Genomic DNA, 19,626 nt, shown 5'->3' on the forward strand with positions numbered 1-19,626 from the left:
GTTATCCATTGCAATATCAAGAGCAAAATTAAGTATCAGCTCTACAGCCCACACTTAGGTTTAACATTCACATCAAAGGTCACATAATACAGACTTCAGTATGTTTTTACCTATTACTCTTTCGCCATTGCCATTGGCAAACTTCCGTATTTGGACATACATTTGCCTTTTTTTTCCCCCACATAGCACAGGTATAGATCTTGTTCATCTGAGTTTACCAAGTACCAGCTCCATTCAGTTTACCTTTGCAGAATTAGCTCATGTCCCCTCTACACCTCCCCTGCTCTACCAAGTGGCTGGCAACGTGCGTCTCCCATCAATATTTGTACCGGGCTTCTGCAACTGAGTGCGGAAGTACCGCTTCGATCATTCCTTGCTTTTTTTAATTGGAAACATTTATTACTGATTGGATGCTGCCATTTGATGGGATGGGTGAATTCTGACCCTGCAGAAAATGGCAAAAAGCTGGCTGCAGTTAGGACCCACTGCCTGAAACAGTGTAGTCTGAGTTCTGCATCTGCTGAGACACTGCCCTGAATCGCTAACACAAGCTGCTGCAGCCATCGCTGAGAAACGGTCTGCGGCAAGAAAGCAGTCCGTGCGCTTGGCGCTGGGCTGCTTCACGTTTCCTTTGCTTTCACGGGGACGCTGGGCGTTCTGCTTGGCCTGCGCTTCCCCACACGCATCCACAGGTCTAAGATATCTTTACACCTCGCTTCATGTTCAGCATTTCTTGCTTTTGGAAATGGCTTCTGTTGTAATCCCTTATTGGGCGAGTCAGCTCTCAGGAATTCTTTTGAAAACGCTTTATAGATGATACTGTATTTTATGTTCCTGTTTTCTCCGGTTTTATCCGCTCCTTTCCTTGAAAAAGGCATGAGATTCGCAGACATCAGCTCAATCATCGGTCGGTCATCGTTTTACTTTCATGCAGTTGCGACACTTTTGTACTGTAGTACTTCCTCTACCAAAGAAACTGCCAAAGTAGATCTACATTGTAGCCTGGCGATTGCTGCCCGGGTTCTGTACAAGTAACTTCTTGTGGTCTGCAGCCACTTCCTATTCTCGTTTCCTGTTCCTGAGCACTGCCAAACTTTTCACCTGGATGCCATATGGCTCGGGATCCCCTTCCAGCTGGGTGTAATTTGACACAGCTTCCTCCAGCATACCCTGCCTTTGATGTAATCGCCGTGGGCTGAAATTTGTAAGACTTCTGTGCCAAAAACATTCAACACAGCAGCGAATGTTTTTTCCCTCTCTCTCTCTCTCTCTCATTTTCTTTTTGCTTGTGTGTAAATATGTCAAGAAATATCAGGATGGTATGTTTGATCAACTCATCTTTGATACCTCTGATGGCTGCATCCAGGTAAGATCACAGTGTCTGCAGTGCAACTTTATGCAATAGTTGTCTCGGGAGTTGCACAAAACCTTAGCAGAAATTGTCCAGAGGAGTCCAGCGGTGTTTGGTGTCTCCGGGCACGAGCATATTCTGCACTGCATTTACCTGTATGCCACAGCTCACTGGAGGTCAGCAAGTATCCCACGTATGAGGCAGACTTCCACAGTTTCAACTTGGTTTTTATTTAATTGTATATTTAATTTGTACCTTCTATCAAAGGCAGCCAGCAGTCACGATCTAGCAGAGCTTTTGTCATTCCACTTGCACCCCCACCTGAGAGAGTTTGCCACAAAGAAGAGACCTTACAGGACTTGTCAAGTTCAACGTCACTGGAAACAGCCACCTCCTCTCGCAGGTTGGCCGACGCGCCCCTTCACCTGTGTCTATCTGTAGATGTAATACACTACTATCACGTGGTGAATAGCACCATAGGTCGGTGAAGTCAATGCTTCCCCGGGTCAGTAGTACTTGCCACTATTTATTTTTGCTACTGAGTACTACGAATAATTTTGCCTTTATCAAGCAGTGGCTTTTCAGACACGGGCATCTGCTGCAGTTGCTTGCTCTCTTCATAGCTTCAAGCTGTTTGGTCCTGTGTGTATTTCTAGTTGCCCTGGCGTTGACAGTGGGTATCAGGCCGCTTGGGATGCGTGAGTTCGGTGATTCTGCTGCCTCCCCTGGCCCCCAGTTCTGACAGACCTTCCTGTAACGCACTGGACACTCTGCCAGGCAGGGGCTGCCGCGGCCCAAGCACTGTTCCTGGTTTCTGAGACTGCCTGTACTGCAGGCGTGCGATGGCAGCACCTGGAGGCACCCCTCTGGTTGCGCTGCATTGCGGGAACTGCGCGGTGAGCACACCGCGGTGTTTGGTAGAACCTGCGTGGCTGTGGCACGTGTGGGAGGGACCAACCTGAACCGAAGGTCTGGCTGCTGGCCTCTGCGCTCTGCCACCCACAGCAATTACGTGGGAACGGAGGTGAGCTCAATCTCCTTTCCTGACTGCAGGTGGAGGGAGCATGACTGCAAGGTAGCAGGAAGACATCCCGTAAATATTTCTGGGTAGCTGAAGCTTGCCGAAGAGGTGCGATTAAGTACTGTCAGCTTGTTTTGCACTAGGTTTATTATTTGAATCTCTTCTTCTAGTGCCTTACTTCATGCACTACTTTTTATAGGGGAGGGTAGTTGCTCTTGTGTAGTTAGAATTTTCAGTTGTTTTTCCTTGGCATTCAGCTGATAATTTCTATTTTCTTAATGGTATGGAGAATCCCATAACTGAAGACTGGCTTTATTTAGCTCTTTTTTTCTTTTTCCTTAATACTGAGAAAATCTTGTAGCCTAGGGCCTTCACTGATGCCGGCTGTATCAGTTGGGTATCAATGCCTTCTTTGCCTGCCACCACCCTGACTCGGAAACTATTTTTCTGCCGCACGTGAAATCTCATTCACCGCAAGCACGAGCCGCAGAGCTTGTTTGCCTGACGTATCTTTAATTTGGGAGAGGCTTGCTAACTGACCGTAAGCACACATTGTCGACTGCAATGCAAAATACACGAATTTTTGCATAAACCGTATCTGAAGGCCCACGTGGGAGATAAATTTTCTTTGCCTTGTGTTTGGAGCCGTATGTGATTATTTGCTGCCCGTCAGACACCCCTCTCTGGGGAGACACCGCCGAGAGCTGAGGAGACACGTTCTGCCGAGAAGCAGTGACGACCTTCTTATTTCTCTGACGGGGGCCGGCACATTTCTCCGGCCAAGACTTCTTGTCCGGTGTGATGTCTTCCTACTCAGTGTGACAGAGGTTTCAGTCTTCGGTGACTTCCCTTCTCACCTCTCCTACAGCGTGTGTCACCCGTTAGACACCCTTTCTGCCACAGCACCCCCAGAGCTGCCTCTACATTTTGTTTTCCCCTCAGTTTCGTGTATTCGTGCACTTGCTCTCGAATCTAGTTTGGGTTTCCTGCCTTCCCCGCTCTGCTCGGCGGCTCTCTGTCCGTGTCATTCACACGCTCTTCGGACAACAGCTTCCCCAGCTCTGAAACTCAGTGAGACCTCTGCAAGCCATGTAACGTAAGCTTCTGCACACTTCATTCCTGTTACGACTCAGCCATGAAATACAGATAACGGCGGGAGCCAGCTATTCTGCACAGCCCAGCAAAGACCCATTTATCACTTCTCCAGTTTCTTAAGCAAAGTTACTGGAAAGATTCCTCTGACAAGGGGTGTGTTTGTACGCTGAAGAGTACTTTGGTGCATTCCCAGGCTCCGTATGGACTGTTTCAGCCTACTCCTCCCCGGGTCTGGACTCCGCTGGCTCGAGGAGCAGCTTGCCCGGCATTCCCAGTAAGCGTCGTGTCTTCCGTTCCTTACGATGGAGCCCTACTGCAGCGCTGTGGGTCTCCCACTCCGGGGGCAGCCACGTGCGTTTGCCAAACCATTGAAGGACAGGCGGCAGACGGGGAACCGGCCGCGCCGCGGGCCGTTTTGGGGGGGGGGGGCTCCCCGGCTTCGACCCGAGGCGCTCCCGGGCCGCCCGAGGCGCGCGCGGCGGTGGGCCCCACCAGCGCCGCAGCCGCGCTGCGCTCCAGCTGCGCCGCCGCCTCGGGCGGGCGCTCCCCGGGGAGAGCCCCAGGGAGACCCCCGGGGAGACCCCCCCGGGGAGACCCCCCCGGGGAGACCCCCCCGGCGCCCCGGAGGGCCCGCAGAGCCACCCCGGCGCGGCTCCTGCCGGGCGCCCGCCGCCGCCGCTCCGGGCCACCCTGGACAGGGCGCCGGCAGCCGCCGCGCCCCGGGGCGAAGGGCAGCGGGGCCGGTTCCCGCGCAAGAGGCAGCGCCCGGACAGAGACGAGCTCCGGCCCCGCCGGGGCGCTCCCCGGCCCGGCCCGGCCCGGCCGCCCCGCGCCGTGCTCCACCGGGCCTCGCCCGCCCGGCCGCGGTCTGGCGGCCCCGGCCGCGCCAGGCCGCGCTCCCGCGCAGGTGAGCGCCGCCGGCGGCCCCGCCCGGCCCGGCCCCGCGCGGCGGGCGGCGCTCGGGGAGCGAGCGGCCGCGCTGCCCTGCCCTGCCCTGCCCTCTCCGCGGGGACGGGCGGCGGCGAGCGGGGGGCGGCGGCGAGCGGGGCGCGGTGGCGGCCGGGCCGCGGGACAGCGCCGCCGGCTGCCTCCCGCGGGGCGCCTCCCGAGGGGTGGCGTTGCCCTTTTAAGAGCCGCGCGGGGCCGCTGTGACGTCGCGGGCGCAGAGCCCTAGCCCGGCCCGCCCGCCGCGCCGCCAGAGCCGGGAGCGGCGGCGGCGGCGGCGGCGGCGGCAGCAGCAGCGCGGTGCGTGCAGCGCCCGCCCAGCCCAGCCCAGCCCAGCCGGGGAGCGCCGAGACCAGCCCCGCCGCGCCGCCACCAGCCGCCCCGTCCCGCGCCGCTCCGCTCCGTCCCGCCGACCTGCCATGCGCCGCGGCCCGGCGCCAGCCTCCGCCGGCGGCAGCCGTCCCGGCAGCAACGCGACGGCGGCGGCGGGCGAGCGCTGAGCGCCGCGGCCCCGCAGCAGCCGCAGGGCGGCCGGCCCGCCGCGGCGCGGATGTCCGCGGGCTGCCCGCGCCGGGAGGACTCGCCGCCGCCCGCGCCCCCCGCCCGCCCGCCCGCCTTGACGGGGCGGGCCAGGCGCCCCGCTCCCCGCAGCGCCCCGCGCCCGCCCCCGGGCTCCCCGCAGCGCCGCCGCTGCCGGCCGCGCTCCGCGCTTCCGCCCGCCCGCCGCCGGCGCCATGGCGGTGAAGGGGGCCGCGGCCGGCGCCGGGGTGCTCCTGGTGACGGCCAACGTCGGGTCCCTCTTTGACGACGTAAGTACCGCGGCCGCGCGCGCCCGGCGGGGGGGGGGGGGGGGGGGGGCACGGGCAGGGGGGGGCGCCGGGGTCTCCGCGGGCAGCGCCGCCGCGCCGCCTCCCGGGCCGCCGCCCCGCGCCGGTCCTAGCGCCGCCGCGCCGCCCCCCGCCCGCGGCTGCCGTCCCGTCCCGCCCGCTCCGGTCCCGGCCGGCCGCAGGTGCGGGCGGCGCGGGGTGCCGGCGGCCGCCCCGTCCGTCTCCCGCCAGCCGGCCGGTGCGCCCGGGGTCGGCCGGGGCGGGGGGGGGGGGCTCTGCCGCCTGTGGAGGCGCGGGGCGAGGCGCTGGGGCAGGCAGCCGGCAGCGGGCCGGCCTCCCGGGGAGCGCCGCGTGTCCCCGGCCGGCCCCCAGCAGCGCCCTTGCCGCTGGCCGCGCCGTGCGGGGCAGCGCGGCCCCGGGGGGCCCGGCTCCTTTGGCCGAGGCTCTGACGGGCCCGCCGCGTCCGGAGGGGGAGAGCTTGGGGTGCCCCGTTCCCGGGGGAGACGGATTCCGCCCTGGAGCGCCCCTTCCGTAGCCGTCGGAGGGGCTGCGGCTCGGCTGGCCCCAGGCTTCCCCCTGCGGCTCCGGGCCGTGGTGACGGGGAGATGCGGGCTTGCTTCTGTCGAGCGCGGCACGTCCAGAGTGACGCTTGGCACATTTCTCGTCGCTGCAAACAAGACGAGCGCAACAGTTGGCACTGCCAGCAGTTAATCCAAGAGGAAAATGCTCTCTTCTAAATTTGTGTGAATTAAGACAGACATTTACACGTATCTGGAAGTGCAGCCAGGCTTCTCGACCTCCCAGGCTGCGCCCCGGGTGAAGTCTGGAGCCGCTGAGGTCAGTGGCAAAGCGCTTCTGGAACCGCGCGCTGCTGGCGTGTCACGTACCGCCAAGGGAGCGTTTCCAGGGGTCGGCAGCTCGTGGAGCAGCGTGCGCGGAGCGGGGAGTGGGGTCCAGGCTTCTGCTGCGTGGTGCTCTTGCCGTCTGTGTTAGGATGGGCTTTGCTTTGGGCGCCAGCCCTGCGCACAAATAGCTACGGGCGCTGCAGTAAGCAGCTGCGCGGTTTTTTCGTGCTCCCCCAGTCTTCAAAGTTTGCTGTGTTTTTTCGTCTTCTGGAAGGCTGGCCTGAAGCACGCGCTTCGGAGCACGTGTAGCCAAAGGATGCAGTTCATCTTTTCGCTGAGTTTAGCGAACTTTGACAAATGATCACTGCAGTTGTGTTTACACTCAAATGTGTCAGGTCGTATTAAATCAACACTGTGGAAATACTCGTTTCATAAGAAGTTTTGGATTATGGCCTTAGGCTTGTGCAGTGCCTATTTGTGAGGGAAGTTGTGTGGTGTTCAGGAGGACTCCACAGATAATTAGTGCGGCGTGTTCCTGTTACCGTTGCTAGAGCCTGAAGATGATGCCTCCGTTTGACCCGAGCCCGCTATCTCCCGTGGTTCAAAGTGCCATCCTGCCTTCTCTTGCCTTCTCTTTCGGCTGAGAGGGACAAAAGCGGGTGCTTCGGAGCACTGTCGCTGGAGAAACCCCCATTCTGTCAGACTAAATGATTTCCTGGCCAGTTTTTAAGACTCACCGGCGCTCCTGCAGAAAGTGAAGCCTATTTGTTTTTTATTGTTCGGCGTGAGCAAAGAGGGGAGCGCTTCCGCTCTACCAGGCGTCTCCCTTGCGATGAAAAATTTGGTGTTCTGCAGCAATAAAATGGGGCTTATTTGGATACGTTCCGCTGCGGGGTGGGGAATGGAAAGACTGGTCTGGACACTCGTGATTACGCTTACGGTTTGTTGCTGTTGGAGTTGGGACTGGCGGCTGCCCCATCGGGCTTCTGGCATAATGTTGGTGAAATTCAGGCACCATAACGATGACATGAGCCTGGTTTGTGGCCTTAGCTTTCGAGTTACACGTTGGAGCTGTCAGTGGCTGTTTCTGTTTGTCGGGCTTTTCCTGCTCAGCGGAGGAGAAAGTTTCTCTGCTGTGACCTGAAGCGATTTCAGTTACAAACAAGGACTCCTGCTGGGATAGACTTCACCTATGCTGGGCTGGAAAACCATTTCCAGTTCCTCTGGTCCATTTTTTCCGTTTCTGATTTCAAATTTCAGTTGGTGATACGCATTTTAATTGAACACTATGCTTTGAGTCAAATTTTTCTGGACCTCAGTGCAGTGTAACGGTATGCGTTTTCACAGCGCAACGCAGAAACTCTGAGCGGACGGGATGGTTGGGTCCGAGCATCCTGCACCAGCACAGTCCCGCCTTCTCTTGCTCTGGGGATCTGATTCATCACGGGGCAGAGGTCCTCTGGGAAGTGTCCCTACGGCCAGCTCCGGGGCAGAGGTCCTCTGGGAAGTGTCCCTACGGCCAGCTCCGGGGCAGGTTCTCCCATGTAAAGGGCTGCCGTAGGCAGGCTGGGTCTGGGTGGGGGGGTTCCCCTTTCCACGCCAGCAAACCCTCGCGTGTTGGCTCTGCGATAAACCTTCCTCCGATGTGTTCAAAGTAGCCTGAACGTTACTGTGTGGCAACAGCGTGATTTGCACTTCAGATGTGTTTTCTATGAGTACTGTTTACTTGGCTGGCACATGCTGGACGTGCACATGCTCTTTAGTTGAGACAGGTATTTTATAGAAGAATAACTTAAAATGTCTGGGGTAGACAGGTTCCCCTGGGTGGGACAGTCTTTTCTAGATCGCTGGTATTGCTGACCTGGCTATACTTTTGCAAAGGGGAGAAACCAGCTTTTTTTTGCTCTCCGATTGCCAGAAGCAAGTTATGGTAACGTACTGGTTTGCTCCTGCCAGCCATCCACATCCACTAATAACCTGTTGCAGTGCTGCCCTGGGAGCTCATGAATAAACATGTTAACAGTGAAGAGGGACTGTGCTGGGTTTGTTTCATTCCTCGAGTAGTTCTGCTGCTTCATTAAAAACGCTAATGCAGTATTAGATCGAGAAGTATTCTTCAAAGTTTCGTGAACACGTGCATCTTGTGAATATGAATGCGTATGATTTTTGGTACATTCCTGTTTACCTAAGCATTTAATGTTTGGCTTGTATAAACATTTCCTGTTTTTATCACACTGTGCTCTTGCTAACGACCGAAGATGGAGTTCAGGTTACCTGTGGGTCACTCTTTCTCTTTTTTCCCCCCTCCGCTGATGCCCCTGCTCATGGCAGGGGGGTTGGACTCAATGATCTCTACAGTCCCTTCCAACCCAACCCGTTCCATGATCCGAGCCTCTCCCTCCCCGGTTTCCTCGCTTTCTTTGCTTCCTCTGTCTGTACTGACGAAACTTCACGTTTACCCTTCAACGAGCCTACCGTTGTAGTGGCCACAAAATCAATCTGCCTGGCTTTTACTGTATAGGATTTTAATTACTTTAATGTGCCGTCTTTTTTCTTATCTGCTGTATTCTTTTCATTCTCTTCAGTTACTTTTAAACGGCTTAATGCTGCTTGTTTTCCCTTGGAGCAAAAACCTGGGCGTCAGGTGCGAGCAGCTGACGTTGGGGCCCGTGAGACTGTTGGACGGCGTGAGCTCATCCTCCCGAGGGCTGCGTGTGGGTGACCGGCAGAAAGTTGTACTGACACCTGCAATGAAATGCCTCGAGCCGACCCCCGGAAAACTCCTCTGAGGACACCCTTGGGCTCACCAGCGGTCCCGGCAACTTCTGCGGGACTGCTCAGGAGGGTTTTAGGCAGTGTCGGGAGCGTTTCGTGTCAAGCAAGAGCGCGTCAGTGGAGGAAACTCTTGGATGTCACTGCAGGACGGCTCAGCCCCCGCGTGCAGGGTGTTACTGGCGGCCGAGCGGAGCAGGCTGGGTTGCAGGCGCATGGGTGGCGGGAGGCATGTCTGTCCTTAGTTCAGGCAGGTCCCCAAACCTGTCTGCAGCGAATGCAGGCAGGCTGCCTTCCTGCCCCTGCCTCCGTCCCTCCCGTCTGGCAGATGTCTTGGAGAGACAGTGGGACTGCACATAATGGAGAGTCTTCCCTTTCCGCATGTTTCATTGTCAGCGCAGCAAAGGAGCTTTGGTTGCTTCTGCTGGATGGAGGCAGATGGAGACCTCTGCAATTCAATTTCCGTTGTTGTCTCGGAATTTTTGTTACTGTTCCCTGCATATTTAGCTGGGTGCAGTCACAAATACTGAAGAAACACCTTAGTGCTCACGCTTGAAAATTGTGTCTTGCTCTGTTTCGGTTTTAGCTGACTTCAACAATCCATGTTGTTCAAACCTCTGGACATAGATCTTTAGGGTAAAGATTTCCAATATGCCTAGCAGACTTAGCTATACAAGTTCCAACATTTCACTTTGGGTTGGAAAATAGTTCATTTGTTCCAGTTTCCTTTGAAACTGGAATATACGAGCCTAAGTCAGGCAGGTACTTCTGACAACGTTTCCTTTGGTCTTCACGCCACTGAATGTACGTAGCTCTTCTCTAATGGGAGGTCGATGCAGTTCTTAAATTGTCAGGACAAACTGAGGCCAGAATAGAAGTGTAATGGTGACAAGAAAGGTAAGAGCTAAACAGAACGTGTAATGTTACTAGTTTTTAAAAAGGAGAGGAGAAAGTAAGTTAGGGAATTGCTGTGTGGTGCTAGGGTACGGATACTCAAGATCTTTAAATGCCTGACAGCATTACTGTCCTACCTGTATTTTCCTTGACTCTACAGAATGCTAGCCTTCATACGACAGTGCCGGGACGGAGCAGTAAGCTTTTGCATCCCTGAGTGGCCTGAACCTGCTCAACACTTGGGTGGAAGTCTCCCTTTCTCACACAGCACACCAAGAGGGCAGGGGTGGAATCGCTTGTGCCAAGTCCTGTTTGTAGTGGTAGTGTTGTTTTAAGTATGCTTGTTGCTTTAATTCTGAGTATGAACTTAGAATATCCTTTACTTCTGTTAAGAGCTGAAGTCTATCAACCGAATTTTAAGTAGAAATACTTCCCATAATAATTTTTAAAAACAGTCTGCTATTCTAATGGGTGGTCGTCACAGTGTAGGTGTCTCTTTATTACACCTGATCTTAATTATCACCCTGAAACAGTGGGTGTAGTTTTATTTTGATATTAGATATCTGTGGATTTAGCTAGTATTAGGTGATAACGGTAAGGGTTTTTTTTTATTTTTCTGTTTCTTTTTTTTTTCTCCCATGAATAATTATTTGAATTCTGTGGAATGTTTCAAATGTGGTAGGGTGGAAAATGTATTAATTAGGTTTTGATTTCTAAGTAAGTATTAAGACTAGCATGTTGCAAGTCAAGGCACCCTCTTTTTTTCAAATCATAGCTACTAGATTGAGTGAGAGATAATGTTTGATTCATTGTGATATTTTTTTTTTTAAATACATTATTTCACTGCTGAGAAACACTTATTCCATCCTTGCTGTCAGGCTGTGTTGATGTTATCTGGCGTGGAAGAGAAAGCTAAATAAATGCGCACAGATAAAGGCAATGTTTCTATGAGATACTTAAATGTACGGGGAGTATTTCTGCCAGACCCAGTGGGGCTGACTGTGGCTGCGGGCACCTTGCTGGTAGGGAGGGGTAAGCGCACGCTTGTTTTTCTGGCCAGGCGGGGGTAAGAAGATCAGAAGTCGGGTAGCTGGAGGAAGAGGGGTGGAGGGGGACGAGCGAGGAGGGCCCTGGTCCGGCTGCGCCAGTGGGTTCGTATGCCTTGGAGCAAACTCCCCCTCCCGCTGTGCTCCCCGAAGCTTGCTGGTGGCTGGGGAAGGAGCCCTGCCCGCGGGCAGGTCGGTCTGGCAGGCCTGAAAGCCCTCCTGGGTGGCTTCCTGGGGCCGAGCCCGGCGCTCGGCAGCTCCGGCTAGCTCCCGAGGGCACTGCCCCGAACCCCGGCTTGTTTGTCACCTTGCTTTCTGTGATGCTGTGAAATTGCGCACTCATAACCGAGGACTTCGGTTTTAGGAATACGTACTCTTGGGTGATAACGTAGAAGGCCAATGAAAAAGTATTTTTCAGTGTTCTCTATTAGGGGAACCCTAAAAATAAGAAACCTCTAATTTCTCTTTATCTACTTCTACACTCCTCACTTTCTATTTTCTGGTTGTTTTGGTGTCTTCTTTCCAATTTTAATTTTTTTATTGTGTGAGTACCACTGGTGATTTCTTAAACATTGTTGCCGCCTTCTGTTTGTTTGGTTTTCTATGGTAGAATCTCAAATCAGTGTGTTTTCTTACAGTTCCTGCTGTGCTCATGCTTATCCTGTTTTTTAGGAGACTCTTTCTTGGTTTACTCAATTCTAAACCCCCTTTGCAGGAGGTGAAATTCTGAGGTAGACCAGAATCTGGTACTACCTAAAACTTCTTGAGCTATGTGAAAATGATGACGGGGAGGAGAAAACTGTTTTGTTACCCTTTGCAGTGCTTGTGCATTTGAAAAGAAAATATTTTTGATAATTGAGGGATCTGTTGTATTTGGAGAGTGAAGTTGTTGGTAACACGTTACCAGCAGGATACAGCTGTTGGCCCAGGTGTGCAACCGATCAAAGCCGGGCGGTGGCCCAACGTGATGGTATCTGGCTGCCGAATAGCCCTTGCTCCGTGTGTAGCTCTTCTGCTGCTGTAAAAAGGTGTTTTGGTTTGAAACTCCTTCCCTGCCTCTTGTTTTCTTTTACTTCTGCGCTCAGGGACACGGGCACAGACAGCCGTAGTGGCTTCAGCGCTACGGCGGAGCTGCACCAGCAATAATGCCCGTGCTGGTCTTTGTTACTGAAGTGCTTTTTCCAGGTCTACAGGGATAACTTGCAACTGTTGATACTTGAGCTTTGGAAAAACTGTAGGATAGCTGGGGGGAGGATTGTACCAGTTAGTAGTTCTTTCTTCATTTAGTCTTTAGGTAGGTGATAGTGTCAAATATGTACGGCAAGAGTGATGCGCTCGCAAGCGTGCGGTTTTGACAAGGTCTTTCTTAAACCCTTCACAGCCTGTTTGAAGAAGATCTAAATACTAGTGCTGATTTATAGCTTCCTACGTTGTCAGCTTCCCAAGTCTTTTGGCGCTTAGCATCCCTAGCTCAGGCTAAGGCCAGCACACCAGTGCGTGCCGGTGGGGTTACCCATAACCAGTGCACCCACTGGGGAGTATCCCCGTGCCCGGCTCTGTGCTGTGGTCCAGGGGTGCTTCCCCCGTGGGCTGGTGCAACGGCTGCGCGGGTCCTGCTCACAACCAGCCCTTCGCTTCCCCCCCCAGGGTGTAATAAGCGGTGGTAGCTGAGAGGGAGTTGCAGAGCAAATTCCCCTTTTAAGTATAAATGAGGACTGAGACCTGAAGCAGTTGTGCGGTAAAGCAGTGACACGTTACTGTGCATCCACATGCTTGTAAAATTTGAAAGCTCATTTCTAATTTGCTGGAGACAGTTGGAGCAGTAACAGCAGAGGCAATACAGAGGGTGGGGTTTTCCCTCCAAGGTGGAGTTGTAGCCTTAAAAAATGACTTTTTTTTTTTGACAAAAAATAACAAACTTTCTTTTTTAGCACATATTTTTACAATTCTCTGAGCAAAAGAATTTTAATTAGGAGCTTGTACAGTGTTTAGCCTCCCTTAAGCAGGAAATTAAGAAGATTATCTTGTAGACCATCTTTTCTCTCCTTTTGATTAAGTGTTATCATTACCAGCAAGAGCACATGTTTACGTGAGGAAGTAATAGTGGCAAAGTGCATTATATAATTATAGTTTTCTGTTAATGTGGTTTTATAGCAGGTGGAGTAGAGTTAGCATTTTGTAACTTGCTGGGTTTCCACAAATTGCCAGTGTATCGATGTGATGGTTTGAGAGGGTTTAATTCCCCAAATATTTGCATATGACGTTTTGCAATGGGAGTAGGATACCATAGGAAGAATGCTTTACATGTGAATCTCTTGGTTTATTAGCTTGTACAAGCGCTCTCACAAGGGTCTAATTTTAAAGGTTTTCTTGCTGTTTCAAAGTTCTCATCAAAAATTTTCTTACTGCAGAATTTGACTTCAGAGGGAGTTGCACATAGGATACCAGTCAAGCCCTCAGACCTTACAGTTTTTCTAAAAGGCTGCTCTGTTGTTTGTTTACTTTTTCTTTTTCCCTTTTCTGTTGTTTATTTCATCATACTGTTTGTATCTTCCACCCCCTGCGAATGTATTTCCTCTTTTTATCTGAAATGCTTTCTTTCCCTTTCTCGTACTGTGTATACTTACCTCCTCCTGAAAGCTCTCCCCTTATTCCTCATTAATTTCGAGTGAGGATGTTGCTTTTGTTGTGTGGTTTTGCGTGCCCCTCAGAAGCCATCGAGAACGCGTTTGGTTACCCGGAACGCGTGGTTCATTGCCCCTTGAAGCAGGAGCTGTTCAGGTGCAGCAGGGATCAAATGCATAGGAGAGGGATCCCATCTATTAATGCACGTCCTCGGGGCCCCCGGGGTGCGCCGGGCAATGAGCCTGTTGAAGACAGAGCCAGGACAATGTACTTCCAGTGAAGTAACTCCCTTGGCGTTGCAAAACCATTCCACGTGGAGCTTCATCTTGGGCTTCGAAATGTCATTGCACTGCCTTTAATGCAACGAGCCTCGTGCTCTCTGTCGAAGAAGTGATTCCACGAGGTTAAACTCCAAGTTTCTTCTCCACCAGGGTAGACCAACACACCATTCCAAGGCATCCATGTGAGAAGAGGAAATCAGATGACTGAATTACCTTGGAAGACAGACTGGCTTTAAGTATGTGCTCTGGGAGGTGTCTTCTCTCCACCCCCACCCAGAAGACCAGCCACTTTGGTCGTAACTTTACCTTGTCCTGTGCCCCTAAACTCTGACCTTAATTTGGAAAAAAGGAGAAAGTCAGGCAGGTAGGTCCGACTGCAAGCCAGCCGTGTGCTTTTCGTATGTGGAAGTTCTCAAAATATATCTACAATTGGTGTAGTCTAATACTTTATTTGATATTTTCTAACCATCTTTTTCACTCTCTTGGTAGAGAATAGGAAGTGGTCACAGAAAAACAAGATTTTTTTTCTACCTTTGACTGCTTGAATGGCCTATCGCAAAGTCATTTAGCATCCTTTTTGCATCTTTATTACTGAAGTGGCAAGGAGTCTTCCCCTGATGAAAGTTCCAGGGAAATATTTTATTTCATATTGTGGAAAAGGTCAGATTAAGCACAATAATCATCAAACTGGGGAAGAGTGAGTAGTAAAAGTAAAATGTTTCTTTTACTGCCCTTTTTCCAATAGTGCATAGTAGTTATTCAACACTTCTAGCATGATTTTCATTATTCGTACATAACTTTTTAATGTAAATATACTGTTTAATCCTTCTCATTTTTAGTATGTTATTGGAAAAGATATTAAAGGCAAAGCACGTATTGACAGCAAACAAAAGTGATCATTGCTTTTATATGATATTTTAAAGTCAGATAGAATTGATTGTTTTCATTAATGTCTTCAAGATGTTAAGCACTTGTCTTCATGAGTCAGTGAGTTTTAACAGATAACATCCTTGAAAGCAGAAAATGAAAGCTAAGAAAAGTAGTTTAGAAAAGCCCATGACAACAGTGCAAGTTTTCTCTCATGGTGTCAGTAGCTTACACGCCAGTTCAGACAGCTTTTAGGTGGTATGGCAGTTTCTGATACCTAGATACTTACCAAACTTGAGCTCAGCTTAAGACCCGTGTGCTGTAATTCAAGGTGATACTGACCACTGAGGGCCACAGTTACGAACGCCAAGTTGCAACGGGAAGAACTTTCATTTCACGTTGTGGTTGGTGACTGGAAGGATCTTTGCTTCAGGTTTTGGTTTGTCTGCAATAAAGCATCTTCTGGTCTCTTCTTGCACCTCTTCCCAAACCCGTGAAAAGCTATCCCGCCTCTATTCCTTGCCAAATCGGTGTGTTTAAATGCCCTGCTGTCCCTACCTTTTGTCTCACAGTTTTCCCTGGTTTCATCTCAATTTCTTTTCTAGTACAGTTTGCAGTCAGAAACTCTTGTAAGAAGAGGCTTTAGTATGACACGAAATTGTAGCAGGGATAGAAAAAATGCGTCAGCTGGAAAAAAGTGATAGAGAAGGAGCAGCAAGGCGATGATACGGTGAAACGCAGCGGCCTGCCTTCCGCCTGCGGTGTCCGGTGGGGCTGGGGCTCACACCGAGGCCGGGCGTGAGGCAGAGGTCGGCAGTCTGGCCAGGCTTTCTGGTTAACCCGAGCTTTTGGAGTGAGTTCTCGCTCAAGACAGAGAAGCCCTGATCTCTCTCACACCACGTGCTCTCACTTCCAAGGCAAACGCACGTTTTTGTATTTGCCCACTTCTCATGTCCGTGCTTGCTGCCTCTGGGCCCGGGCTTGCTCACCCTCTCCTGTCCCACCCCGCGGGAGCCAGGAGAGCCTTGGGCTGCCATGTCCCCCGGCTGTTCCCGAGGCCTGCGGCTCGGGGCTTGGCCCCCCTCGGTTGCGTGACGGTGACCTGTGGAGGGGTCTGGCTCCTGTAGTCGGGCTATGGCCTGGGGGACCCAGAGGGCCCGACCCCCTGAGGCACCAAGGGGCGAACGCCTTGGGGCAGGAGGCCAGCCTCACCCTCCTTGCTTGGGAGGATGGAGGCAGGCCTGGTGTCCCTCAGGGAGACAGTCGCTGACGGCGGCCGGGGGATGCGACAGCGAGGTGAGCGGAGGAGGAGCGTCCGTGTGAGTAGGGAGCACTGCACGGTGGCAGAGAGGGTCATCTGGTGTTTTCCTTCCCTGCAGAACCGACCGGCGTGCTCGGCCGGCGTGCGGGAGACCTCGGCCGGGGTGCTGGAGCCTGTTCGTACAGAGTTGAGAAAAAGAATCTGGAACTGCCTGCTGTTCTCAAAGCCTGTCTGCTTGCTTGCTGTTCATCGGCAGCTCCAGAAGTGCTAGCAGCGCAGCATCTAGTCCCTGGGAGGATCCCACGTTTGTTCAGTCTTCAGAGAGCCAGAATTAAAAAACGTTAATTTGTAAAGGTTTGCTGATGCGCATACAGAAGCTCTGTGCTTCTCTTTTCAGGGATGTAGGAGTGAAGTGTACTGAATGGCACTGAAACGAGGTTGTTTGGGTGTTTTTCTTTGCAACACAAAATACGACGTGTTAAATTAGCACAAATTTCACAGAATCACTAAGGTTGGAAAAGACCTGTAAGATCATCAAGTCCAACCACCAACCCAACCCCACCATGCTCACTAAGCCATGTCCCACAGTGCCACATCCACACGTTCCTTGAACACCTCCAGGGATGGTGGCTCCACCACCTCCCTGGGCAGCCTCTTCCAGTGCTTCACCACTCTCTCAGGAAAGACATTTTTCCTCATATTCAGCCTAAACCTCCCCTGGCACAACTCAAGGCCATTTTCTCTTGTCCTATCTCTTGTCACTTGGGAGAAGAGACCAACACCCACCTCACCACAACCCCCTTTCAGGCAGTTGCAGAGAGCGATGAGGTCTCCCCTCAGCCTCCTCTTCTCCAGACTGAACACCCCCAGCTCCCTCAGCTGCTCCTCATCAGACTTGTGCTCCAGACCCCTCACCAGCTCCGTCGCCCTTCTCTGGACACGCTCCAGCACCTCCATGTCCGTCTTGTAGTGAGGGGCCCAAAACCGAACATGGCATTCGAGGTGCGGCCTCACCAGCGCCGAGTACAGGGGCACGATCCCCTCCCTACTCCCACTGGCCACACCATTTCTGATACAGGCCAGGATGCCGTTGGCCTTCTTGGCCACCTGGGCACACTGCCGGCTCACATTCAGCCGGCTGTCGACCAACACCCCCAGGTCCTTTTCTGCCAGGCAGCTTTCCCACACTCGTCCCCACACCTGGAGCGTTGCACGGGGTTGTTGTGACCCAAGTGCAGGACCCGGCACTTGGCCTTGTTGAACCTCACACAATTTGGAACCGATAAAGTGTTAGATTGCAGGACTCAGAATCACAGAATCACTAAGGTTGGAAAAGACCTGTAAGATCATCAAGTCCAACCTAAAAGAAAAAAAAAAAAAAGGTAGCTGTACGGGGACACCAGTAATGGACACAGAAGAGGGACCATGTGCCTGCATTGTAGAGAAGCAGTGCAGCAACTGGCCAGGACTGTCTGTCCCTCAAAACAACCTGGAGAAAAAAAATAACTGCTTCAGGGCAAAACGTGTTCTCCAGTCATTATCAGGAGGAAGGGTGATTCTATGGTGGGAATGCTGGTCTAGGCTATGGAAATCAGGGTTCAGTTTGTGTTCAGCCACAAGCATCCTGCATGACCCCGGGCAGATGGCACCGGATCCTCCAGATGATTGCACCTCAAACTACCACCAAAGGCATTCCTGCGCTTGTGACAGGCTAGGGACACGGCGTCCCGGTTCTCCCTCTGAAAATTCGAGGATTTTAGAGGGACGCTATGAAGGTTATGAAGTTGAACGTGGTAGGGCAGACATCAGTGATGGTATGCAAGCAGGTGAGGGTAGCTCCTCAGCTGGAGCAGGCTGCGCAGTGCTTCCCTCTAAAAGGCTGCGTGCCCCAGTAGAGCAGCGAGCTCTGTCAGGGGTAACCGGGCAGTGCAGGTCATGGATGAGACCCAGGGTGGTGGCTCATTCTTTCCCCTTTAGTTTGAGGAAGGCAGAGAAGCACCACGTACTGACTTCAACACAGCTTGCACGGGCATGCACCACATTTTATTATGGGAGAAGTTCCTGGCTAAACAAAGGCTTAGTTAACAAGCTGCATGAGCCTCCTGCATAGTGAGAGGTTCCATTGGCTTATGCAAGCTCAAATAAATGACAAAACTAGCTCTGTAGATAGACTTTAAAAGAAAAAGTCTATCTTTTACTTACGGGAGTGAGTAAAAGCAGGGAAAGATGCTTTGTCTCAGTCTGCGTCTTGGTAAGGCTTACAAAGACTGTTTACAGGATGTTAAGTAATGTCGCCTTTCTCTAGAAAGTTCAGATCTCATGAAAAGGCTTCGCTAGCACACCGCAGAAGGAGTGGCCAATCGCAGGCATTAAGTACCATGGGAACGCGCCGTATCCAAAATTTGTTTGTTGTACTGTGCGCGAGGTAGAGCTGCCTCTACTTGTTCTCTCTTCGTTTTCCAGTTTCCATTGCGTTCTTGGAAAGAGACTTAGGTTTTTTTATTGCCCTTGAATGTATCGGCAAGCCACTGCCTATTAGTGGATGGGCTCTTTGGAGCAGCTACATACCGTGCTGTTAGCTCTCCTAGCACTGCAGTAGATGAACAGTGAGCGGCAGGCAGGCTTTGAGAGCAGGACGTAATTCTGAACTCTTCCGTTAAAGCCTTTCAAGTGATGCTCTGGGAGCTCGTTTTGAAGTTTTTTTTCTTTTTCTGGTGTGGCAAACTCTCTCTAATTTTAGAGGTTTTACCAATCCCAGTGGGAAAAGCAAAACTAGTTTTCCCATAGGAAGATGTCAGAAATGTATGCTGAACTCTCTTTGGCAGTGTTTATTTATGTGTCAACCAAACATTAAAAAACTTGTTCAAAAATCACTTGGGGGAATTCTGTATTCATTAAGTACCATCAGCCAGCATTAGCTATATTTTAATTACTTCAGAATTCTTGTTTATTTAGGGACAGAATTACTGCTTTTCTTGGACTAACTGGGCAGTGAAGGTCTTTATACGCGATGTTGGGCAGACAGCTGTCGTTGGATCCATTACTGCAGCAGATTTGCACAAAGAAGCTTCCTTTTGACAAAAGCATTGGCTGTTTGTGTCCCTGACCTCGCCATTCAAAATGTTTTTCAAAAACAGCTGTTCAAAGTGAAAGTGTTGGTCTAGAATATCTATTGCACTTTTCATTGGAGGAAGAAATGGAAGAACTATTTTATTTTTTTTAATTTATTTTTAACTTCAGATGTTGCCAGGCACATGAAGGAGTCAAGAACTGGGTGGAACAGTATGATAGGACCAACCCACTCACTTGAGAGAACGGGCCGCGACCCAAAAATCTTCTGCTAAAGCAAGTTTGTTTTCATGAACTGGCAATGTTGTTGTTCTGGGCTGGAAGGACAGACCTTATTCAGGCTTGGCTGCTTGCAAGACCGTGAAGCCAATTCTCATTTGTCTTGTGGGACAGCAATTTTTAGCAAAAAGGAAGCAAAGCCTTTTCCCTTCAGCTATCCTTATTAAATGTTAAAGTATTTGTGATTTATGACCACTGTGCACCTTTTACCTATCTCAACAAACAAAGATCTTTAATAATAATTTAGGAAAATGTGGGAAAAGAACTGGTGCCATGTGCAACTGCTTTTTCTTACAGGCTATCAGTGCCATTATAGTCTTGCTGAAGTGAGTGTGTGGAAAATACATTGTATGCAGGATCAGTGAAGACAAAGCTGTGTAAGCCAGGTGAAGGGATATATCCTTGGCTAAGTAGGTGGAATTTTGGTGCAAGACTGGCTTGCTTGTGT

The 19,626-nt window shown here is 51.7% G+C and overlaps 1 protein-coding gene across 1 annotated transcript in view; it reads left to right on the plus strand.

The window, feature by feature from the left end:
* Positions 1 to 5,168: 5,168 nt before the first annotated feature.
* Positions 5,169 to 19,626, plus strand: part of INPP5A (inositol polyphosphate-5-phosphatase A) — a 262,693-nt gene continuing 248,235 nt past the window's right edge. The window contains exon 1 of the mRNA XM_059821118.1: positions 5,169 to 5,221. The gene's annotated coding sequence lies outside the window, so the exon portion shown is untranslated. The remainder of the gene's footprint in view (positions 5,222 to 19,626) is intronic.

Source organism: Gavia stellata, chromosome 9 (assembly GCF_030936135.1).
Source record: "Gavia stellata isolate bGavSte3 chromosome 9, bGavSte3.hap2, whole genome shotgun sequence".
Taxonomy (NCBI): Eukaryota; Metazoa; Chordata; class Aves; order Gaviiformes; family Gaviidae; genus Gavia; species Gavia stellata.